At 45.1% G+C, this 25977-nt stretch overlaps 1 pseudogene across 1 annotated transcript; it reads right to left on the reverse strand.

The window, feature by feature from the left end:
* Positions 1-7007: 7007 nt before the first annotated feature.
* Positions 7008-25590, reverse strand: LOC144093910 (cytochrome P450 3A24-like; annotated as a pseudogene). The gene is made up of 14 exons (XR_013306346.1): positions 25222-25590; positions 23599-23695; positions 23313-23365; positions 22855-22951; positions 21138-21222; positions 19116-19204; positions 16927-17072; positions 15526-15635; positions 15309-15453; positions 12488-12648; positions 12140-12231; positions 9431-9574; positions 9133-9295; positions 7008-7157 (listed from the first exon to the last, which is right to left on the reverse strand). The product of XR_013306346.1 is annotated as a cytochrome P450 3A24-like (transcript).
* Between the last annotated feature and the right edge of the window lie 387 nt (positions 25591-25977).

Raw genomic sequence — 25977 nt, forward strand, 5'->3', positions numbered from 1 at the left:
TACGATACAACGACCTTTCGTGTGTTTACCTTAGATACAACGTACCTCTGTGTACCATCACACACCCTCCCCCATCGGTACACACACACACAATCCCCTGACGCCGCAGAGGAAGCCGACATTGCACTCTCCATTGTCAACACAAATGCCCGGTATGTCATATCCGATTCAAAAAACTGCAAACCGAAATTTCGCACAAGGCTGAGTCCTCGTCCCTGCTTTTTGCCTACTGAGCCCGCCCGGTGCACACCCACCCCGTCATGCAGAGCTGATTTGTATGTCCGCGCACTTTGGGAATCCTAGAAACGAGGTCGCCAACCTCTTAGCCCCAGGTCCTCTAAGCCGGACTCTGGTGGCATCCCATCCGGGATTCACGAAGGGGCGCGCGCACACTTTCAGCGAGCTCACGCAGGCCTCCTAGGCCTCGCGTCAGCTCTACCCCCCACCCCTACAAGTCCCTCAGCAATCGATCGGCTACCCTTTGGCGTAAATTAAAAACACACCCCCTCCCCTCTCCTCTCACTTTTTTAACGCCCTATTTTCCTCCCTTCATCCCGTGTACTCTGGCCCGAACCTCCCGCTTCTGATCTCCATCTATTTTTCCATTGCACAGCGGATCCTACCCAGCAGGCCTAGAGCACCTCAAGACCTGGGAGGACTGGGAGACCTAGCTGCGCTCCGGGGACCATGTAGCGCAGATCATCGCTACCGACAGGGCTGCCAGCGTTATCGAATGCAGGAATACCAGCGCTTGAGCGCATTGGAGCCGTTCGGGGCCCGGGAGCCTGCGCGCTCAAAACTGCTGAGTTTCTTAATAGAGTCTTTATCATGATAAATGTACCAACTCGCATATAAAAAATTTTAATGTGTCAGCCTCAGATATAACATACGCACACACTTATAACTAATCTGACGGTCACGCGGGTAGCGTTTGCTGTATCCGAGCTTCGTAGTAGGTGGGTTCAAGCTTTCGCAGCTAAAAAAATATAGTCCAACAAAATTGGCGCTTATTTTCTTTAAAGCCATTGGTGTACGTCTGTTGCTTCAAAGCTGGCCCTATCAAGCCGCTTGATAAGCTCACCAGGACGGTCACATGCTCATGGCCGAGACCCTTGCTGCGGACGAGTCCCTTTAGGGACGCGAATGTGCCAATAGTGACTGGCGCGTTCTCGGCCACTGGTGGCCGGTCGGCATGGTTGTTTTCAATCCTCGACAAAGTTTTAAAGATGCAGCGGCGATGCGACTGCAGAGCATGTGCGTATCACAGTGCTTTCCTCGTACATCCTGCGCCACCCTATTGTGGTGGCGCATAAGAAACACTATATAAAAATAAACCAGTGAGACGCTTTTAGATCTGAGTTTAGTGAGTTTGAAAAACAAAAATTACTGCGAGGTCAAGAAACGGCACAATTTTTCGAGCAAGATTTGCGAGCATTTGAAAAATTCGAGTGATAGAGACTGGTTTCTATCAGCCTTTGTCGCTTGTTATCTGGATATGTAGTGTATAAAATCTTGCGGCTAACTGTCGGTAAGAAATTTCTATTTGGTTGATGCTTGTAGCCAGCGAATACAGATTAAACGCTTGAACTTAGACCAGCATAGTTTGAAGCCATAAGATAGCTTTACGCGTTTAAACCACACCGAATGGTTTCCATAATAAGGCTTTCTGGCTGGCAGCTATACGTTTCTTACGGTATCGTATTTTAAGTGCGTGTCAAGTGGCGATAATTAGTTCAGAACACGCCAACCAACGCCCACTAGGATCGAATGATGAATTATACACTTCTCGCAAAGTGCTCTTCCAATATAACACAAGCAGGATGTCAGGAAGATAAAAATGAACAAATTTTAGCAATCTATTAAACGGATTTAAAATAAACAGCGGGGAAAAAAGGCAACAAACAAACGTCCCATCTTACAGTTCCTAAGAATCTTTATATTTAAATAATCGCTCCCTCATGTATACGAGGTCGAACTGCCCTCTATAAAAGGGGCGTGAAAGCCCAAGCCAGTGCAAGCGTGTTTGTGGCACAGTGCTTGGGCTCCATTAACGCCACCCGTTTTGGTTCGTGTACCACTGTCCTAAGCCCGTTACACCTAGCGGTACGGGCAGGGACACTTTCTTTTTCGCTCTTTTTATTGTCCCACAACAACTTTCGTCTTAAGTCCTTGTGCGCCACCTGCCGGCAGATTGTCTTTACCTGCTTTCAGCGACTGCCGCTCCCCTGCCGTCAAGGGCAAATACTACCCTCTCCGCTCAAACGAATCGGCCTAGCTGCGAGGTCGATGAGTACGCGAGGGAACGCAACCGAGTAGAGTTAGGAGGAAACTGTGCGACAGAGAGAGAGAGCCAGAACGAAAATAAAACCTGGGAAAAAAATAAAAAAAAACCGTTATCGATGGCCCGCGGCTACCTTGCACAGCGCGCACACGCGTTCTACGTTGCGCAAAGAGGCGCGGTCTTGGTCCATGTGGCCGCATCTTTAACGACGCCGCAGATGCGCTAACGCGAAGCCACGCAAGTGGCGCGTATAAGAGGTATCAGCGCGGCTCTGTGGCCATTGGCGGCTGGCTTACGCAGTGTGGTTTGACCCTATTGACCGTTCTCGTGGCTGGTCTGCACGTTTCCACACTCTACGAGAAACAATGGCTTAAAGAAAAACAGTGCAGCATCTGCGGAAACCGACATATACACGGTAGCAAGAGCTCTGGTGCATCGCGTGACGATACTACTACTACTACTACTACTACTGCTACTACTACTACTACTACTACTACTACTACTACTACCACTACTACTACTTCCATGTTATGCTGTCATACACATTGCAGGGTCCAAAAATGGCGGGTGATTTTTTAGACTGAAAGCCTTATATCTTTTTAGCCAGTTCTTCAGTTTCGTGCTGTCTTTTGTAATTGAACCCCGTCGTCGGCTTCCTCACCGCCACCTGCCATCTGCCTTGGTTGGCAGGTGGTAAACTGCAGACAGGGAAATCCCCCTTTCTCTATATTTAGAGGAGAGGATGGAGAGGGCGGATGGAGAGAGAAGGTAGGAGGCGGCGGGTGTCAAAGTGGACCGAGGTAAATCCTCGTCTCCACTTTCGGGGGAGATGAGGGAGAGGTAAGGTGGGAGAGAGGCTCGGAGGCGACGGGAGGTGTAGTGGCTGGGCTGCGGGAGGTAGTTGATTCGAACCACACCACTGTACAAGGATGGGTACATGTGTTCCCCCGGCCCTGCACCCGGCTTCTTTCTCTGCTGCCACTCCACAGCTAACTCCTAAACATCCGTGTTACACGCTCGTAACCATCCTATGATTTTTTTTTTGCGATATCGTGGACAGTGAGACAAAAAATCATGACGCACGCTCGTATTAGCACTTGTCTTACAGGTAGTACAGATTTAGCGTAGCGGAGACTTATTAGCTTAGCCGTATACCGGCTTACTGGAAGCCGGCTGCGCACGCGCTGTGACGTGGGTGCGTCCAGGTGAAGCCACTGCCAGGCGGCGTCCGGAATAATACGTCTCCGCTGCGCTAAATCTCTCTTATAACAGTGCTGCACACCTCCATGAAACATTCGGCTCACCGCTAACTCGATGCGCCACAAAATACGCATCGTCATCATCATTACCATCATCAGTAACTTCATTTCCACACTGTGGGGATAACACCCCTGCTTTAGACGGCAGTCAGGACCTCGTAGGCGCTGGCAGCGCCTTCGGACACTGGGATGATCTTTGCTTGATTCTCCGGGTCGGAGCTAAGTAGATAGGTCTCACACTGGTCCTTATACTTTTTTTGGTAATGCCCAGGGGGAGTCCGAGGGCATTCCCATTTAATATGGTAAAGCGTGGCCCTAGCTTTACATCGTTTACATTTTTATGAGAATTGTTCCGGGTATATGACACTTCATATAGCCGGACTGGCGAATGTGTCTGCTTGTAGGCGACGCCAGATGACGGCCTGACTTTTACTGAAATGTCCTCCAACACTATAGACTGCGGCGAGCAAGGTACCCGCCGGCCACCAAATCACTCAGTACTAAATATGTAAGCCTGCGTGGTCTGGCGGTCACCCACAACGCAGCCAAAGCCGAACTGCCGGACATCCGTAATGCAGGCGATGCAGCCCGCAACTCTGCACGGATTTACTTCAGGACATTGAGCAGGAGGGCGTCTTCGCCTGATAGTAACAGCGCCACAGTGACACGGCATTCCAGAATGTGAAATAAGAATCAGGTAATCAGGAAGGTGTTGAGGGAACGCGCAAGTGTCCCTGACAGGAAGAATTCGTCGACATCAGTCCGGACCAACTTAGGCAAACCCCAAGATTGCAGTTGCAGTTAAAAACAAAAAGTAAAGACAGAAAAATCTCTCATACAGCTATCGGTGGTATACCGTGAGTCCAAATGTCACTTGGCATTCCATGATGGCCCCACCGCGGTGGCTGCGTTTTTACGGAGGCAAAACGCTATGGCGCCCGTTTGCTTTGCTATGTGAGTGCACGTTAAAGATCCCCAGGTGGTCGAAATTATACCGGAGCCCTCCACTACGGCACATCTTTCTTCCTTTCTTCTTTCACTCCCTCCTTTATACCTCCAGCCGCCGCGGTGGCTGAGTGGTTATGGCGCTCGGCTGCCGGCCCGAAAGACGTGGGTTCGATCCCGGCCATGGAGGTCGAATTTCGATGGAGGCGAAATTCTAGAGGCTCGTGTACTGTGCGATGTCAGTGCACGTTAAAGAACCCCAGGTGGTCGAAATTTCCGGAGACCTTGACTACGGCGTCTCTCATAGCCTGAGTTGCTTTGGGACGTTAAACCCCTATAAACTAAACCAAACCATCCTTTATACGTCCCCTCATGGCTCGGTTCAGGTGTCCGCCGATATATGAGACAGATACTACGCCATTTCCTTTCCCCCAAAACCAATTATTATTAGCCTTGATAGTGGCATCACGAGGGCAACAGCGGCGACTACTAACTTCGTATGTGTTTTTTTGCGATACAAGCCGGATCGCCCACTGGGAGGAAGCACGCCTGTAAATTTCAAAAATGGAAAACACTTTCCGGTCAGATTTGCTCATGATACGCTCCCAATCAATGAGTCTGCTCCAGAACACATTTAGTTGGAAGTAAGTTATTTTAAAAATCAGATATTTTCCTGATTATAGGTACGTGCACGTAGCGTCCTTAAAGGGTCGGTTGGGGCTAATCGAAATTGGCCTTTATTCATAGGACGCTGCGTTCGAATCACATACTGTACTTTCACCGAAGACGAAACTTTTATAAGGCAAAAGACAATACAAAATGGTGGACGATTTAGCATGATTAGACCAAATCCGAATTGGGAGCGCTAGCCCTTCGGTTTTCACTCCGCTTTCGGTTCGCGGCTCGCTTCAAACAAAGCCTTCAAACAAAGATAAGATAAAGAAAAGGGGCTTCAGACCTTCGTCTTAAGGGTATGGCGCGATACGCGAAAGCGCTTATGGGTTAATACCCATATATGCAGAATTGGTCGTTCTCTAGTTCACATTTATAGATCGCTGGTGGTCCTCATACCACTCCTGGAGTAGTGGTGCAGCGGCCAACTTGAGATGTGCCACTGACCCGGCAGTTGGCTGCTCAACAGAGCCACTGGTGGGGCTTTTGATACCCAGGTTTCTCTTCCCGAGCAAACCTCAGGGTGACGGAGAGAGGCTTCGGAGAGAAAAATGTCGGCGAAATCTGAGGCTGGTGGTTTTAGTGCACGTTAACGCACTAAAACAGTGATGGAGATGTCGTCATCACCGGTCAGTTTCGCACGTTGAAATGTGTGCTTCATCTCTGACTTGTGAGCGCGGATCCCAGAGTGTGTTCACTCCATCGGGGTTCACTTCAAACCGGTGGCAGGCCATCCTTTTCGGTAAGGGTCAAGAGTTCGAATTGACTGGTTGGAGGATTTTTCAGCTCAATTTTATGACAAATAAACGCGTCTTCAGCTGCCGAATAAACATCATAAAAGCTAGAAAGATCCAGAGAATTAGTTTTCACTGAGAACAGTTATTATCATAATTTTTCCTCACTATATATTGTATTAGTGGCCTTTAAGTGGTCGCACTTCGAACGATCGATCCAGGAGAGGCGTAGGAAAAAGGAGGAGCAGAGGGAGAAACCAAGCGCGCTCCGCCTGCAGCTCAAGTTAACCGCTGCCGGAAAGCCCATTTACAAACCCTGGCCAGTACAGCGCATGACCGCAGCGCCACAGGGACACCTAGCTCTACACCACGCCGCCGTTCCTTTGGGTTCGAAGGGTTCGTTGATCGCGGAAACCATTGCGCGGAAGCCTTAAGGCTCTCGTTCTGCAGATAATCCGGCTTCGTCATCAGCGTCGATGTTGTGAGCGAAAAATTCCCGGAGAAGCAGCCTATGTGGGCCCCCCTAGGTCACGGTACCTTGTGTGCTGGCGCTCAACTTATCCCAACAACTCAGCCGTGGTGCGCATACTTGTGGCAGGCACTTCAATCACATGGAAGATACATCTTCACGTGTTCATTTATGGCATGGCGAAACTAAAAGCTGCCGCTTTCACTTTTTTCCCGCCACAAGGTGAAAGTCCTAGAGTGATTTGAGACTAACCTACATGCATGTAATCATCACTCATGTGGCAGCTTCAATCGGTGGATCGACACTGCCATACTGCCTCATTTTTGAATCCGGAGAGATCATAACGGAGTTATTGATTGATTAATTTATTGATTGATTTGTGGATTGGTTGATCGATTGTTGATTAATTAATTGATTGATTTGTGGATTGGTTGATCGATTGTTTAATTAATTGATTGATTGATTGTGTCTTTCATTGATTGATTGATTGATTGATTGATTCGAGAGGCAATGAAAGAAGGCATACATAATGCCCGCTAGGTATAACAACCGGTATGCAGAGAGAAAGGAACTCGCTCCAAAGGCGAAGGCTGTCGGCGTGCACTAGCGTAGCGAAAATCATTGTGCAGAAACGTAGAAACAACTTATAAATTTGCTCGTTTAAATTTTATTCGCTTGGAGCTAGGAAGCAGAGAAGAGCCTATCTGGCCACTACCGTTTTACTCCCGTTTCCTTACACCCAGAATCACATCTTTGGCAATGATGTGACCAAACCCGTTGGGGAACTCCAGGGGAACCTGAAATCAAGCAGAGAACACTGGTATAATAAACATAGATACCAATGATGTGGCTATTTAAAGCTGCGCCCCGGAACCAATGCTATGGCATGTTAAGAAGCTCACTGCAACCAACCGATTTAATTGCATCTAACTTCAGTAGACTGCGTCCGCGAGGTGTTTCTACAGTCTTTTAAGCCGTTGGCCAAGAGGTACAGGTGGTTCCAACATCAGACCCATTTATTCGTGAGAAACTTGATGCACTGACACGCCTGGAAAGCATACACACGGATAATCTATATATCTCTAATGTCCGCGTTCAGCTTGAGTGTAACAATGGAACGCTTATAATCCGCTGTAGGCTGCGTTTTTCATGCCAGATAAACTACACAGCCAGGATAGTCGGTAGAGAAACATTTATACAGTGAGTGTTGGAACCGAAGGAAGCAGAGATAAGAGCGGTATTTATCTGCTGTATTGTCGACTTTTATGGCTGACAAATAAAATACCTTATCACATAAAGGACACATCAATGACAGGTGTTAGTCACGTTAATTGGCCCTCTTGTTACCATAAAATGACTCCTCTCTTTCAAGGAGCAATGTGAAATAAGTAGATTCACCTGTACAATCCAATGAACATAACGAGGAGTTAGCTTCGAGATGAGATAAGCGGCATACTAATAAGGGTTACGGCGAGAAAAGAGCAAAACAACTATGAAGCCTAGCTTTCCTTTCTCCACTGCTGCGCTTAGAGCGTGTGATACTTGGCTCCTTTAAAATGTGTATAAATAATATGTGTTCTTCTGCATAATAGCACTTCCAAGACGAAATAATACGATCCTTCTTGACTGGACTCTTTATCTTCGCTTTGGTCATGCGGCAGCGGATTAGCTGGACGGTGAGAATAGAACGCACTAGCTACATTCCTTATTCTGTCTTGCTTTAAATCTCTTGATTAAAATGTTCGCACGTTTCATTTGCACCGCTATGTGTGCAGCTTCACTAGACGACGTTGTGCTAGACTTCATGAAGTTATGAAATGACAGAACAAAAAAAAGGTTACTCTTAATTCAATCACGCACGGCTTTCACGGACTCGCTTTTTCGAGCGCTGCCAACATTGATATGACCAATTAAAGATAAAATGGTCTGCTTTACAACCCTCGCTTTCTGACTCCCACTTGTATTCCCTTGGCAGTAATTATTCCACAGGCGTTAAGGTGTTTCAAAAGAATCAGAAAGTATGATCAGCCCATAACTACTTCGGTAATTAAAAGAGAAGCCAAGTGGGGTAGGAACACCTTCGCCCCGAACCACAGTCCCTTAAAGGCCACTTCAAAGAGGGCATGTCGTGACCCGCTGCCGTGTGCGTGCGCTTTTTACCGGCTTTGTTTTTATTTTTTTTTCGCAACTGGAACGAAGAAGCTTCAGCACTTTCCCTGTCATGCCCCACTATCCACGGTGGTCCAAAATATTTGTGGTGCATCAGAAGTGAAATTTCTGATTTTGCTGCTGCAGAAGTTGAACACAAGATACCGAACCTGAACTCGTTGCGATTGACAAGTACAGCGAACGTATGGCAATTTCAAGACATACGTTTTGCGTGTTCTCGTGCTAGTCCGAACAATGATTCAAAATAAACGCCGCGGTGGACCGTAAAGCAGATGGTATGTTGAAGCTAAGTACTTAGAAAACATAGCGCAAAAAGGACACGGACGACACAGAAGTGGACAGGACAGGCGCTAACTTGCAAGATAAAGTTGCAAGTTAGCGCCTGTCCTGTCCACTTCTGTGTCGTCCGTGTCCTTTTTGCGCTATGTTTTCTAAGAACTGTTACCAACTAGCCCACATCAAAGCTAAGTACGCCATCATAGTACGGGACAGAAAATTGGCGGACATCTATAGGTCGCACTTTTCCGAAATTTGCGACTCTGCGATAGTTACTTTTTTCACCGGTAATTGCAACGAAAAAAGGTAAATATCTGCAAGACTCACTTTTGTCTTTTCAGTGCGGACCAGTTGGACGTTACGAATGGTGTGCAGCACAGAAACCTTCACTGTGTGCAGCGCGAAACGCATGGCGATGCAGCTGCGCGGACCAGCTCCGAAGGGAAGGTACGTGTAGGGGTCAATGGAGGCCATGTTCTGCTCACTGAACCTGCAACAAACGTTGACATACCTAATACGAAACGAAGCAATTGAAGCAGCTGCGCACAATAGCCTATTTAAAAAAATGTTTTAAAGGCCAGAAACTACAAAATCTGCAGGAGACAGCGCGGCGCTTCTTTCTAACCTTTCAGGGTTGAAGGTCAGCGGGTCTGGAAAGTACTGGGGGTCGTGGTGCAAAGCATAGACAGGAACTGCAACGATATCGTTCTTCTTTACTTTGATGCCTGTGTCTCCGAGAATGAAGTCTTGGCAGGGCGATCGCTCAAGTCTGGAAAGAAAGTACAAAGTTTCATCCACAACTTTGTGATTTGGTTTCGTTAGCCGATATTACTAGCGTTTTCGCTTCATTCGAGATAATTGTGGTACCTGAGATCGTGTTGTTGCAAGTTTCTATTGCTGTGCCTTGCTTCGGCTAAACGTAATATTAAAGGCAGTTTGAAATGTTTTTGGGTGAATGACTAGAACAGGAAGGTTTTTAGTGCCGGAAACCCTTAAAAAAACTTGTTTACACAGTCTATAGACTATCCGCCAATTTTTGTCTACAAATTCTATAGACTCTTTATAGACGAACCCTAGAGAACAGTTTATGGGCAATACAAATCCTATACACAGTCTGCTATAGTCTAGCTATAGACTATGAGTAGTCAAAATAAATATCTATAGAAAGGCAATAGAGTATATAAGAAGTCTATAGACTGCCTATAGATCATTTTAAAGGGAAGTAGCCTGCAAGAGCACTGTGCGCAAAAAAAAAGTCATTCTCTTAGTCTGTCTAGATTCTGCATGTTAAAATGAAATTGTCTTCTCAAACAGCCTTTTATAAATTTTATGAGTACAAGTTTAAAAGATATATGAACGACGGTCGCATGACAAACGTCGACGCACAAAGTGTGAAAATCAGTACAGTGTTTTGGTCCAAACTATCGCAAGCGATTCCACAAGCAATGCCTTCACTACATTGGTGCTGACGACCACATGTTAACTTCGCCTGCGATTGACACGAATGTTAAAAACCGACATAAGAGAATAAATTTTTATGGCGCAAGGGCACCTGGGGCCAATGAGCGCCATGGCACAAGGCGTTTTGGTCTTCTCAAGATAGGATGAAACACCCATTTCCCAAGTATATCACCCTAAAGAAGCAGAGCATCAGGCCATAGGGAAAGCTTGTACTCATCGTATCACCAATGCGTACCCGGTAGTACTGCGTATCGAACCCCGTACCTCCCGTATGCGAGGTGGATGCTCAAACCACTAGGCTATCGCTGCGGTTGAGAATAAATATTTCTGATCATGTGCGAACGCATGACAATGACAGTAGCCATGTGCATTATTAATGCAACTGCCTACTTCATCGACATGAAAATTTTTCTAATAGCACAAGTTATTATGTATGTAATTTAATATTCTTCGTTTTATTTTTTTATTTTGCAAGTTCTCTGTCATCCGCAGACATGTCTTCAATGAAATGCATACAACACTGCCCTCTAGATTTGTCGGAAATCATAGTCCACATGCCGTCAGCAATTTAAAAAGTTTGGCTCCTTTTCGAGTCTAATTCTCTGATATTATATCAGTCATTTTAACCACCAACAAGTTTATAAGTCAGGATTTCTAATTAGGCGCTGTTACTGTAGAAGCTTGGGCAAGTTGGTGTGACATGGTTTCTTCAACAGCGCAGGGGTCAAAGGACGTGACAAGTGCACAGACACGGCGCTGAACTTACAACTGGTTTATTGAGGTGATTTTCACTACTTAAATACAGTGGCAACCAATCTCAAATGAAAATACAGATACACAAAACAGATTGACGAAAATGACAATTCCTGAGCACAGGTCTACAGTGGCACAGCTGCGCACGTTTTTCTATTCTCATCAAGGAAACGTAGTTATTTATCAGACACAGCTATTGAGGCAACGCTTACGCATTCATCTTTGAATTTATGGATTTCATGAGCTTCAATGATTTCACGAGTGTTTTTTCTTCTATTATCTGACAGCACTCGACACTATAGACTAATTAAGAGCCTGCGAGAAATTAGAGCCTAATTAGAGCCTGCGAGAAAACATTGGAAGAAAGGGGCTTATTGTCGAAGTATTAGGAATGAAAGCAAGTGAAATACGGAAGGTTTTGGCACATAACTGGAGTGCTATCGAGATTAGTTCGTTTATGGGGGTTTACCGTCCCAAAGCGGCTCAGGCTATGCGGGACGAGGTCATGGAAGGCTCCGGATAATTTTGACCACCTGCGGTTCGTTATCACGCACTGACATCGCACAGTACACGGGACTCTAGCATTCCACCTCCATCGAAATGCGACCGCCGCGGCAGGGATCGAGCCCGCGTCTTTCAGGTCAGCAGCCGAACACTCTAGCTCTTCAGCCACTGCGGTAGATCGGTGTTGCACAACAGGATACGAACAGTCAATAGCAGCGGGCAGCTCTGACGCAAGGGCGTACATACAGTGATTCACAGCTGATGTAAAGATTTACAGAATTGCCAAAATTGAAGTCCTTGCATTCTATTTTTTCATAGCTTGAAATAATAGCACCATCGTACTAAGCGCCATTGAATTTCCGAAAGAAGTGCGACTGGTGAAACTACAATGTAAGGTTACAAATTAGTAATCAAATGGGCCACGCATTGTTAAGAGTGGAGACGAATACGAGCTAAATGAACGTTCCTTGTGCCGCTGCCCTTTCCTAACAATGCTTATCCCATTTGTCTGGTAACTGCGACTCTTCTATTTCTCTTGCTCGCTGCATTGCCTAGAACTTTCTGCATCTCGGTAAAGCCCGCACGAAATTTCCATGCACACGGAAAACTACGTTACCGAGAAATGGGCGGATACATGCGCAGGGCCTCCGAGACAACGCCGTGCAGGTACTTAAGCCTGTTGACCTCATCAAAGCCTGGCCGGTCCCCCTGAAATAACAAATGAATCCTTCTAAAAAAAGCATACAAAGGCGTAAGCAGTGGAAACGGCAAACGCACTTAATGGCCACTACAGACGGCTTGAGATGAGTGGTAAAGGCCTCCTTCTTGCACTGGTCGTAATTGATGATATGATAGCTGGCTCCTGATGGTCATTCTATAACTGCCGTGTATTACTCAACTGGGCCTATTGATACAAACAGGCAAACAGCAGTCAGTACCGCCAACCAGTGCTCATGGTACGTACGTGAGCCGCGAAGCATTCGTCCACTTCCTTTCTGAGCTTCTCCTGCACGTCGGGATGAATGGCCAGCAGGTATAGCGTGTGGGCAATCACACTCGCACCTTTCTCTTGGCCGGCGAGGAAGAACAGTATGCATTGCGCCATGGCCTCCTCTTCAGTCAGCTCTGCGAGGGAAGGAGTGATTTGGAAACTCTGAAATAATCTGCTCTGGAATATCTCTCGCAACCCCCATGGTGTCCTGCATAAGCGCTTTAGAAGCATTGACCTCTTCCACAGACCTCCTGAAGAAAGACAAGATTATAAGTAGTCTCTTAGATACACCCGATGACATTCCTGTTAGCTTTGTTCTATGATTTCCCCAGAGCTATCAATACTCTTATGCTGGCATTCGGCAGCATCCCGTGCTAAAGAATACATCTAGCCAAAGACACTTTGCTTGTTATGTGGGGAACCTATAGCGACCTTCAAACGTAGCTTGTTTGTTGCAGGCAACCTCGGATCAACTTCTCTGGTAAATCTGGCAGTCTGAAATAGTAGGTGTCTTTAGAACATTGTGAGTATGTAGTGCTGAAAGAGACGGATAAAGAAAGGCGAAAAGCGCGCTTCAGTTTTTACCTTATAACAAATTATTTGCCTCTCTGCAGAGTTCTCTACACTGCTTATTTTCTTTTTTGTTTTCTTGGAGCTTAAAAAGGCCTCCGTTGCTTCCGGGAACAACTTGCAAAGCCAGTGGGGTTAACAATTTTGAACGGCTTAAATCACAGGACTATGGAGTGCATATTTTCAATATTTTCCGGCGCTTTATCTTGTTCTCGAAATTAGAACTTAAAGAAGTATTTGCCAACATAATCTTCAGCGTGACAGCATGGAAGGGTTACGAGCAGTGATATGTCGCAGAAAGCCGTTCGTCAGTAGCCCTTCTACTTAGGCTTCCAGAGGCATTATAAAAAGCACAAAAAATAATTGTTTGCACCCAGTCTGGCTTTCAAGTGCTGTACTGCATTTTTTACTGGTTCACTCTGTAGTCAAAATGAAGACCTAAACCTGTCATATACAGAGTGCCGGGATAGCGATGACGCGAAAGAGGAGATTGTAATGTTTTTATTTAGGTTTGCAGAGGAATTATGCCACAGCTAAAAAAAATAATAGTTTATAACCTTTTCGAGAGCGTGAAATAAAGTGCACTTACGGGAAGTGCGCTTCAGCCCACTGAGTGCAATTTACGCTACGCGGTGCTAAACGGGAAAGCTTCCGCTCGTAGATACGAAAATTACGGCTGGCCAAAAAGGAAAATTTCAAAATGGCGACCTGTGAGCGTAACGTCCGAATTATGATCGTTTCGAGCAGTAGTGCACATAAATATGAACATAGCTTAGTATTCGGCCCCGACCACGTTAAATGTTTCTATGATAATAGTGTAGCAATTCAAGACAAGTTTCTAGGACATCTAGAATACAGACAACAAACAATATTGCGGGCTAGAGCGCGTTTTAGGAATGTGTTGTTTTCTGTTTGTTATGATAAAGTCAGTGAACAAATAAAGATATATATATATATATATATATAAAAGTAAAATCAACTTGTATGCGCATTTTGTTATATATTACATTTTCTGCCCAACACATCACAGCCGTCGGGGCTATGTGTACTCAGGCATCAAGGTGAGTTCTCTGAACACACTCCAACCTCAGTGCGCACTTCGGCGAGTGCACTTATGTTACGTGGTTTGGCTGTGCTAGAGCGCACATTTGGCAACTGACACTCTCCGTAAGTGCATTTTTGTTTGTGCGCTGGACACGGGTATTAAAATCGGTGTTGCCTCGAAGTGATGCACTTGTATACCTTCTTTACCGAAAGGAACCAGGCAGCTGGGTTTGCTCCTAAGTCATATTGTGTAGCTCTTACGGCCCTCCGGAAGGCAGAAAGGCCTGGGAAAGTGAGCACAAGTATTATCCTTACCTGACGCAGATTTAGAGCTTAAGGGATACCATAGTACTCCACTACACGGCTGAGACGCTAACCTCAATGCCAAGTTTTTTTTTTTGGAAAAGGCGGTACGCCACTAATCAGCAACAAGAAAATGAGAAGCGTGTGTGCACAGATGTATACAGAACGCTGTAAAACCGAATAGGTAGTTAACAAGATAGTGCCATAAGCAAGCAATGAGAGAAACAAGTAAAATCCAGTTCTGACGGTTTCCTCGGTTCAATCATGCTTTAGGAAACGTGCAGCTGAATGCGGCATTTATCAGCACAGGAGCAGCACGAGGTGTCAGTGCATGCAGAGCTTATTGCCGCGAGTACCTGCCTTCAGAATACCACTGAAATGAAAAATGAGCGTTTTCTCACTTATGTTTATTTATACATAATTACCTGGTGACAATTCTACTTCGTAAGTCGAAAAAAATTGAACCGAATAAAAGCGGTTTCTAATGTTTTAATGGCTGTTGAATTCATCGCGCGGAAAAAACATTGTATCAGTGCGAGCTTGCGAGCTCGTTGCATGGAGATGACGGCGGATATGAAAGTATACGCTACATATTGATAATAAATAGCTTTGGTCTATCGACACCTCCGAACTCCAACCACTATCAACTTGATAGCATAGCTGCAGTAGGACTTACAACGTTCTCTTTTAAAGTACACAAATAATCACGGCTCTTATAGCGAGGTAAGACGTTGTAATGCCAAAGTACATTTAATCACCGGAATCAATAGTCCCCCATGGGCCACTAACTCGGCCGTACAAGTGGCATGCTGGCTTGTTCTGCTTTGTCTCAATTAATAAACAATAAAAATATTAAACCCAATGAATCACATCCTACTTGTTTTTGTTCCCGAAAAGGTATCTCCTGTAGTGCTCGAGTTGAGGTTGAAGAGTGGATTGTCCTTTTCAGGGCTGCTTTCCGGCGAAATTCCGCCTGTTTCTTCTTGGGAACCCATTATGAGTCGAAAGAAGTTTTCATCTTGCTGAAGGTGAGGAACAAAAATAAAAACGATATATGATATCAATCCTTTAGAAAATAGCTGAAGCTTTCTTACCTCGTTTTCTTTGTTCTTTATTATGCTCCGCAAAACGTTCTTGAAGAACTGAAGCACGCCGGGCGTGAATGGGGACAGGCCTATTTTCTTCGCGAAGGTTGGAAAAATAACTGGAAATCATCAAACAAAAATTCATCACAGGTAGCACGCGTGATTTACTATTGACCTAGCAGGGTACAGACTGTAGCACATACTAAGACAATACCGATGCCACTTAGTGCAATACTAAAAATAGGTTCCCCTGCGCTTAAGCGCATCAGACTTCCTACACAAATTCATGACGCAAAATTATCCGTATCATCAGTTCACTGCGCGCAGCACACATTTAATCGGTTTGTACGACCGGAGAACACTACGATGGTCACCTCACACGTTAACATGATTTCTCGCTTAATATGGATGCTGCCGGCCGCGACAGGAGGTGGCTCGTCGCATATAAAGGCATACATTATCCGAAATCGTCGTTTAGCGTGCTTGGCGTATAATGAGATGCACAAGCTCAGCGTCAGAATTCTACATGACCTCGGTTCCAACTAGCGGCTTAAATAACGACACGAAGTAGTGGATATACCAATTATCCCTATGCTGCTGAGAATTAAGTGTAAATGATGCTCCTTTCCCTGACCAAACTTGTAGCCGTGCATTGTATTAAACTTTTTGTCAGCGCACCTGCTAGACATTGGCTTGCTAAGAAATTTTAGAAGCTTTTTAATGTTACCGCTTAATATGTCTTCGCAGTCAAAACGCATTTTCTATAGCGCTCTTGAAGGGCAAGGGACAAGAAACCGGAAGACGCGACGCACTCAACATGACATTAGAAGAAAATGAATTTCTTGACAAATCACAAACTAGCCCAGTGGCATGCGTTAACGTCTACACAGTCATTCTATAGCCAAAATTTATTTTTGTGTGTGCAGTTTTGTTCTTTTATTCTTTTCAGCATCGTCGACCAGCGGTGTTTTTTTTTTCACAAAAACCCTCTCTGCTGCCCTAACTACGATGTGCTGTAAATTCCGGCAAAGATGTGAGGTTTCTATTGAAGTGATTTCTAATCATTTCTAGCCAAAGCGCCAGCCCATGACAACGGCATTAGTCAATCAGGATTCCTTTTTATTTACATTCGATCTATGCCTTCCCCTAGAGCACGCTGCTTCTCAACGGAGTTGTGTTTTCTTCTTCGCGAATAAAGTCAGTCTTCCTCTCTCCAGCTAAGTACAGTCAAGTGGTAACCACGTTGTCCTGCAAAACTGACCGCAGGATGCCAGCTCTGCTATGTACAGCTATGAACGAGCTTGTAGGTCAACGAAATAAACTAAACGGTAGAAACAAACATGATGCTCCAAGTGTTTCAAGCGAAATGTGGCGACACCCGAAGGTAGAGATACTGGAGGCGCCACTTACGTATTAACAGCAGGCGAGGCGTGACACCTTTGGAAAGCAGCTGTCTCGACCGCATGACGAACTCGTTCTCTTTTTATGAGTGAGAGTCCAGCTTCGTGGCGAAGGCACTTCTTGCGGTCACGTCCAGCATGTAGTCCCAGAAAAACCTTCGATGTGTAAGACGTAAGCGATAGGAAACGTTTGTCACCGTAATAATTTGTGTTAAATGACACTGCCGGTAAATATTGGTTTCCCTACAACGGACAGGCGCTCTTTAATGACAAACGGACAGGATTCTTTAATGACGTTTTTGAGATCGGTGCGCTCAATGTGCTTGTATACATTTGCGCTTCTCTTCCACCCGCATCACTGCCCATCATAAACATATTTCCTCCCATTTTATCTTTCTCTTGTGCCTGGTAGCAGGAAAATTCGGCGCCTTTCAGTGCAGCCTATCTGCCTTTCTGAAAAACCTAGCTCCCTTTACAACTGAGAGTGGTGTGTATTCCATATCGGACCCAGCTGTCTGTACTGCGGAAGTCTGTTTTAGAATCCCGGTTCGAAACTAACAGTGTTTTTCTTTACTTATTATTACCGACTCTCTTTATTCTAAGCATTTTGAACAAGGTGCGTCATGCTGCTGCTGTTCTTCGCCCTATTTTGTCCCGCACGCTACCTGCGCCGCCAGCGCTGTCAGCGCTTTAGAGCAGAAGAGGCCGTGCCAGTCTCCGCTTTTAATTTTCCTCGCTATCTAAATTTATCACTGGCATCCACTGCTAGAGAGGAAAAGACATTGCCAAGCACGTAACGGTAATTGCCAAGTTCGTTGAATAGGTGATGGCAGTTATGGCTTGTTCAAAACACAACATTTCGTAGGGTTTCGCGTTGTAGAGAGAGGCTAAGGAAGTGCCTGTTACTGAGCACTCAACCTGGTCCTAGATGCACGCGTAGGTGCTAACATTGTTGTCGCACACTTTGAACTTGCCTCTAAACAAGCAATACTCCTCTCCGCACAAACATCCCTTTCGGTCCTCCTGTTGTGCTATCCTACCCTCGACAGGTCCAAGATGTGGAGAGTGTTAGGCATTCGTCACTATGGAATGTCCGTTAGAGACAATGCTCTGCTCGCTGCCACTAATGCACACCGTCAAACCACCTCCTGTTGTTGCAGAAAATTGAATTTTAATTATTGATCTAATTATTACATATATATCGTTGCAGCTATTCACCTCACTGAAGAGCGCTAATCGGGGATGTTTTCATTTCTGAGACTTGCATCTTGGTGATTGTGATTACGAAGGATGAAACGACCTTTTTTTTCAAATTGCTTTTACTCAACTGCCTTTCGCAAAATAGTTAAATAAACAGCCAATCGAATATGTGGGCATGATGCTGCCCCACACAGTGGCTGGACATGATAAAACGGTAGTTTTTTTTCCCAGTTGCTGGACTGTCTTCTTTTGGAAACCCTACGTTGTCGTTAATGGTACCCTGCAATTATTGTTCGGTAATGTGTACACTTCCTCATTTTTTATAGTTTTATAACTTCTGGACGGCTCTACAATATATATTTTCTACGCCACCCTTCTAAATTTTCACCACCGCCCAGATTATATGTCTCTCTTTTTGTACTGTTCGTTATAACGGGAGAAAACATCATTCTCACGAATGAGGAACGCATTTAGACTGGTCTCCCTGAATTTCGAGTTGAATTAAAATAAAGAAAAGAAACCCTGAAAATTACCCATCAAGTAAAAGCGTCGAGGCCCCGGAATGCAACTGTCGTATGACAGCTCTCAACGATGACGCATTAGACTTGTAAGAGCTAAATGCGCCATGTGGCGGCTGAAATGGTGTACAGTATTATCTGGTTAGACGGTCCTCTGAACGCCTCATAATTAAAATCTTTAACTGTCTTGCCCTTCATCAGGAGAACAGCTGACGGACGTAGCTTCTGTCGTTCAATACACAACTAACCTTGCATTAGCAGTATGCCAGCAAGGCTGTTTCCTTTCAGCGTAAGCTATAGCTCCTTATCGTTCCAAACCATGATAAAAAAAATTAGCGTATGCGTGCCTCTATATAAGCCTCCATTTGCCGTTCATGCATAAGGAAGTTTCGCCTTGCTATTTTTTAGATTTAAGAGCCTTAGTAAAGATGGAACATCACGTTCATGGCGTTTTTATGAATAAAGAAAAGATATTTCTTACTGCTTCACATCGATGTCTTCTTGCCTTGATGCAGCACCTTTCAAGTGTTCCGTTGTGACCAAGGCACAATCTTCGATCAAAGAATTCATCTACGTATAATAGAGCACAAATCCAAATTATTCCCCAATATAAAGAGACTAGCTACTGCCGTCACCATTTATGAAATCGCTTCATTGTCAGTACGGATTTGTTCGATAGCAACAAAAAGCGTTTTAAATGACCATTATTGATCATATCAAAGAAATGTGGAGATTATTGTCACGAATTATGTCAGGTAGTTTTAAAACGGCTACGTGTATTCCGTTTATGAAATACCCACATCATGAATGGAGCAGCCCTACAAATGGACTTACAATTGTTTGCATAGCATATCAGAGTGTAGTGCAGCTCACATAGGAAGTTCCGCTTTTATTTCTATTAGTCATTCTTTCCTCTGGCTACAGTCCCATTGCAGAATGCCACCACGCATTATAGTTCGAGACAGAGCCGTGCCGTGTAATACTGGGCAACAATTACCAATTGTTCGTTCTTCCCAACTTTATTCCCATGAAGAATACTTTTGTGCTTACCAGACTAACAATGTCTGCAACTCCTAGTAAATGAATTTTTATTTTTGCAGTCACCGTTTGAAAGCGAATGAATTGTCACATCATCAGTCGTGCGGTACGGATAACATGAACAAGAAGCTCGATTCCACATGACAAAACCTCCACGAGAGGTTACTCGCAAAATCATTGCTTCACGTTGGCTAACGTGTAGAGCACAGGGTGAACTACGAGTATTCGTCGCCGGTGTTCCGAATTTCATAGTCACCAATACCTGATATCGTGTTACACAGCATACAAAAGCGCGCTAAAACAGACCGCAACAAGCTACCTGTCTAACTAGGATGTTACGACGTCACACGTCAGAAGAAGGCATGACCAGCGCTCATAAAATGTCGCAAGTAAACCATCCGCAGAGAAATAAGCAAAGTGACGACTGCATTTCGATGTAACGTGAAACCGAGCAATACTTTTCACCGTTTTGTTTATTTTTTTTTCAATTTTTGCTCAGTGTAGGTTCAACACTCCATGTGGAACAGATAAGAGGAAGCTCCATGGCGCATTTCGCTCCCGCCCTGTCCTACTCAGTGTTACCATACGGAGGCTTTTGGCTTGAGCAATCAGTTTGCTTCATCTTGTCAAGGAACGTATTCCTGGCAATATTGTCTTTGAACGCCCAATGTACCAAGCAGAATATTTATATCTGGTCGTATAATTCACTGCAGATTATTTGATGCGCAGCACGTATTTTTTTTGTCTCCTTTCTTGAGGGTTCATCCTGTCAAGAAAGGGGACTGCCAGCTATTTCCTGTGTTCACTTTAGCCCTTGCTTTCCTTCATAGTACCAACCCGGTACGAATCGATTCACTAGAACTAAATAAAACATAGCTTCTTGGGCGCGAAGATAGCAACGTTCACGAGACGAGCACCAAAAATAAAAATAAGAAACGAGTGGAATGCTGCCGTATAATTCACTGAGAATCGATAGCATTACATGGTCCATTCGGGTCGAGCCACTTCCAGGACCTTAGTAACGCCAGAACAAAAATGCAGGCTCTAAAGACTCCTGTCTTTAGAGCATTTGTCTTTAGTGACTTGTTTTTAGAGGCTCTTGTAATATGTCACAAGAGGTAAGACAGAGTATTGTAAGAGGTGAATAAACTTCTCTGCAGACGTAATAGAATGGTCAGTCGCTGCTTCCGACTGTGGAAAGCAGGATAAGCAGTTAATAGCTCACGCATTCTTACATCTATTCTTTGGGCTAGAATTCGCGCCATGGAGAAGAGATACGGATTAATTCCTGCTCCTTGGGCGTCTACATTGCACTTCACGCCTTTCACTTCTACCGAAACGCGGACACTGCGGACATGATTAAGCCTGCGGTGCCCACTTAGCGAGGTACGCGTGGCAGATACGACCAGAGTACTACTTTTGCCCGTTGTTATAACGACAAATGTTTCTGGAAAACTCTAATCACCTTCCTCAGGGCGAACCTTCTGCCATATCTCCACAGGAGCCATGCTCATCATGTTGTCCAGGAGAGGCTCATTGAAGCTGAATGTCTGTCGGAAGGGGTAAAAAAAACAACGAGAGTGAGAGGGCCGTTTGAAAGTAGGTAGTCACTGCTCGCTGCGAATCAACGAACGACCTTCAACCGAAAATCTTAAAAAACTGCTGCTGCAAGACTTAAGCCTCTTTAAAGCAGAAGATGAAGATACATTAAAAACGTATGCTGTCGTTGCTTTTGCTCAGCTTCTCCTTACTTCGCTTCAACAGGCTAGCTGAGGTTTTAAAAACGTTACTTCGGGGTAGGACTGGATGCGCTCTCCTTTCGCTTTTTGTCGTACTCCGCCCCGATAACAGCCACTTCGGAGAAAGCTGAGCGTTCTACGCCTGCATAGATGGAATTGCTGACACACCAGTCTAGGCACAGCGCTGGATGCGAAGGGTACCAGCTGCAGAAAAAGAGACGTGGTCGAATATAAAAAAAGAGTGAACCTTGGCCATAAGTCGGAAGGTAGCAGGGCTTACTTTTCAGCTATATAATGAGCACCACTCAAACTCTGCACATTTGTAGGGTCAGGTGAGCCCTCTTCCTCACTTTTCAAGACCTTTCGCCCCTTAGTAGTGCGGTTTGCATTCCAATCTACGGCTTAATAGCAAACTATGTTTCCAGGGAACTTTTCATCAAGGCTGAAACTTAGTGGCTCAGGGGGTGAAAGCTGGGAGGCGAAGGACGCCCCAGAAGGGAGGAAGTTCCTGAGGCACTGCCGCTGTGGTTTACAGGGGGCGCAACAATTTCTTTCAGTGTCATTCAAGGGGTCCATAAGTGATGGTCACTGAGAATATGATTTCCATGGTTCCCATTGCCGCTATTTGCAACACACTGAGGCCCGGTTACCTGTTATAGGAAGGTGCTAAGACGGGGAAGCTGTCATGCAGGAGGAGTGGTCAGGTTGTACATGTTGGCATCTGCAGGCGTCGCGGAAAAGTCTAAGTGGCTTCCCTAATTATCTCTTCGCATGATAACAGGATACGTTTAGTGCGGCTGCACTAGAAATGGCTTTTGTATCGGCTTAAGTCTCCGCAGGGCTCTAGCCGAAGATAAATGTGAGGTATGTTTGAAACCTGCGCTAGGGATGGAACAGGTTCCGTCGGAGAACGCTGGGACGGTGCAACAAGTGTCATAGGATGGCGTCGGAAGATGGTAGATATTTGCCCTGCGTCCCTTCAGATCTGTTACAGGACCGCGAGAGTCAATGTAAGGAAGAGTGTGTTAGTCCGCATGAACATTCTGCAAATAAAAGAACGAATACGAAAGCACAAAATTAAATAAATCATATACACCACAAAAAAAATACCGCGGAGGAAGAGCTAACTATGCCGCTAAAAAATCGAACTTTGAAATAAACGATGAAAGTACAACAAACTGCAGGTGCGCACGTCTGGTAACCGCAAAGGCGCCGAAAATATAGCTCGAAGCACTTTTAGCTCCTATCAGACGACATAAATTACGTTCCTGGAAGCCATATTTAATACCTTGGAACTAATAAACCGCTACAACTTATATGTTTATTGAAATTCTGCCTTTAAAAAAATGCTGAATTTTATAACGCAATTGAGGTACGTTCTATAAAAAATTAAATGTGCGCATCCAGCATAGTAACAATAGCTATCCTTTTAGGTATACTCACCCTTCGGTTTGGCAGAGACTTGAAATTCTTGACTAAGACATCCTTTACCAGTTTGGGGTCTGCGACAAACAGTATAGCCTTGCCCATCTCGAAAACACTGCCGGTAAGAGGAAGGCATTGTCAGCAATAGGAATAAATTTTGATGAGAGATATTTTCCTCTGACCATATCACTGGAGTCCATCGCTGACCTCCGGGTAATAAAAGTTTATATGACAACATTGAAGTGTTTATATGCAGTCATTCTCCTTTCGATTCCAAGTATATCGGTTCAGTAGGCGTTAAGGCAATCATAAAGTGCTGCATCAGGTTCTTCAAAGGAGAAGAAAAAAATGCGGAATCCAGAAGGTGCAGCCTTATTCGTCACTGCTGCAACGTAACTCATGCTCAAGATATCCTATGTTAAAAATCTGTCTTCAGGGAAAGTAAAAACGGTGTGGTGTGCAGGTGATGAACTCACCCGAAAAGCTTTCCATATTTCTTATACCTTGCTGCATCCATCTCATGCAACGGCTGGAAGTAAAAAAAAAATTACACACATAACTGAACTAGTGAGATCAAAAGTGTCGTCTCCTTTTTCTTGGAAAACCTCGAGTTGAATCTACGCAAAATTCGAAAAATCGGGGAGGTTTTACAGACGGTAACTTTATCACTATTTAAAACTTATTTCATCCACTTCTTGAGAGATTTACTACCCGCGTTGTATGACAAGCTGAGAACACCAGGGCGTGATCCGGCTAGCTTACCGTAAAGAAGAGCTTGAATGTGGACCCAAAGAAAACACTGAACGGCTCTGACGATACATTCTGGATCTTCCAGTAGTTGCGCTTCCGTGATGCGTACCTTGAAGAAAAAGAAGGGTAAAAATGGGTGAAAACTAGAAGAGCTTACCGATGCCTGACCTTTGTATTTTTTTTTTTCAGTTTTTGTATCTAGGCGGTCGGGATGAGCGAATTTCTCCGGTGTACACTTCGTCGTCGAGCTCCTTTCGGATATGTCAGCGCCATCGCCTTCAGCAACTACGAATACAGTGATCCTATCAGATTTCAGTGGGCACATCGGGTTGAGCAGGCTTGGCTAATCGAACTGTTTTTTAATAGAGCTCGATACCAGGCTCTCGTTATAATGAAATAGAGTCAAAAGTACAAGAATGCTATTTTTATTTCTATGCAACAGAGGCTAAGGCGAGTTCGCACTTTTTTTTTTTTGCAGGACTGGACACTAGGAAGGACACGGACGACACACTTTCCGGTGTGGTTCTTCCCATCCTGTGCGCGCTATTCATCACAACTACCAATGGCGCTACAGCGGCATCTGCACAAGTCGCAAAGGAGTGTTCTGCAAACGACGTGAGCAAGAAATTGTGCTGTTTCTTATTGATGAACGTGTAATATTAATGATGGTTCTTTTTCCTCCAGGACCATTCGATGTCCCAAAATCATCTCGTTTTCTTTGTCTTTGCTTGAGTTTACTTTCTGTGGCCCATAAGCATTAATACTAGAAGCGTGCGGTAGTCGGTAGCTTCTGGCTTGCCTACCCCTCTCCAATTTAATGAACAAAAACCTTTGTACAGCATTCTGAAGTGATGGCAGATGTGTAATAACTCTGAACTCGCAATTAGTGCCCATTTCTGCAACCATTAAACCATTAGAGGGTGGGGTCGCCCAGTAGGAGTCACATGGTTGTCGTAGAGCTCGAAGTTGACCACGGCAGACTACAAATTCTCCACGCGCATGCGCAGATGTAGTTAATCGCATTAAAACGGCCCAGGCATCAGTATAGCTCGTACGCCTAAGAGTTATCAACACGATTGTAGCAGTTTCAGGAGGACAGAATTTTTTGTCCTGACGTTAGGACAGAGTTTTCAGTAGTATAGCGAAGTTTCTTGCCGCGACAGAACTGATTCTATCGCTATGACTGGGTGGCTACGCAGCACTACAGAAATTCCCTATTTTACTTCAAGAATATCTGCCCTCAGGCTCCGAAATACTACAGGAAAATTTGCGACTACACAGTGGACTTATATTAATTGATGAGCAAGTTACAGCAAAACTCATAAATTCTGTCAACATTATACTTGCACAAAAAAAAAAGCATGGCAGCCTGAGATAGGTAATCACGCGATTAGCTAAATGAAACGATTATGAGTCACCCACCCCCTTTTACCCACCCTTTCAGCGTAACCATTTCATCACAGCTTTCCTTAGTTGATAATCATAGTAGCGGCGTTTCAGTGTAGTGAGGTTTCGTTACATCTACGTGGCTATACCTCTAGGGACCCGTTATTTGCCCCAAGTTTCGTTCTCGCAAGTGTTCGGGTCAAAATCAGAGCCTTGAAGGAAACCGATCAAGTCACAAAGGGTACTCACAAGTAGAAGAGGACGCATGCCGTCACCGCCGTCACGATCCATTCCGGCCATCCGAGGTGCACGACCATTACGGGTCCCGCTTTGTGTCGCAATGATGGGCGTAGACCTTGAACACCACAGCACTTTTTTTTTTTTTCAGCAAACCAGGCACGCCGCCGCCGGGGTGAGAGCAACTGTTCTATCGAGTCGAAAAGAGCGACTTGTCACAGTCGATCAGCAAGCGCTCGACTCACGTGCGCTAGCACCCCGCTGTGCAGCCAATGAAATCGAGCACGTCGTGTCAGCTGGAGACTGAGCATACGTGTTTGTTTACAGGCGAACCCGCTCTGGCGTGCAGACGGAAAGCGCGGGCGAGGCTTGAGAGGAGGCGGGTCGGAAGTCTCGACCCCAGCTCCCATGTGGGTCGACACGGATGGGTATGATCCTAGTAACTGGAGAGAAGGTATGTCGATGGGCACTTTGAGGTTCTTCAGTTACTAAGAGATATTAATTAAGAGGGTGATTCCAATTCTCTGTCGACAACCAAAAAGAGATGTTCAGATATAAATAAAACCTACACGCGTGCAAAACTTGAAGAAGGTGGACACTACGAAGATATTTGTTCCGTGCGCAGTCTTCGTGTGTTGTTCATATCTTTTTCGGTTGGTGTTCCGTTACAATTAGTGTTTTATGATCATTATGTCATTTTCATTTGCCTCAAACAGAGCTATACTGGTCTGAACCTGACGCATCTTGTTCGGCTCAATTGCACTGAGC

This window comes from Amblyomma americanum, chromosome 6, assembly GCF_052857255.1.
Source record: "Amblyomma americanum isolate KBUSLIRL-KWMA chromosome 6, ASM5285725v1, whole genome shotgun sequence".
NCBI classification, from domain to species: Eukaryota; Metazoa; Arthropoda; class Arachnida; order Ixodida; family Ixodidae; genus Amblyomma; species Amblyomma americanum.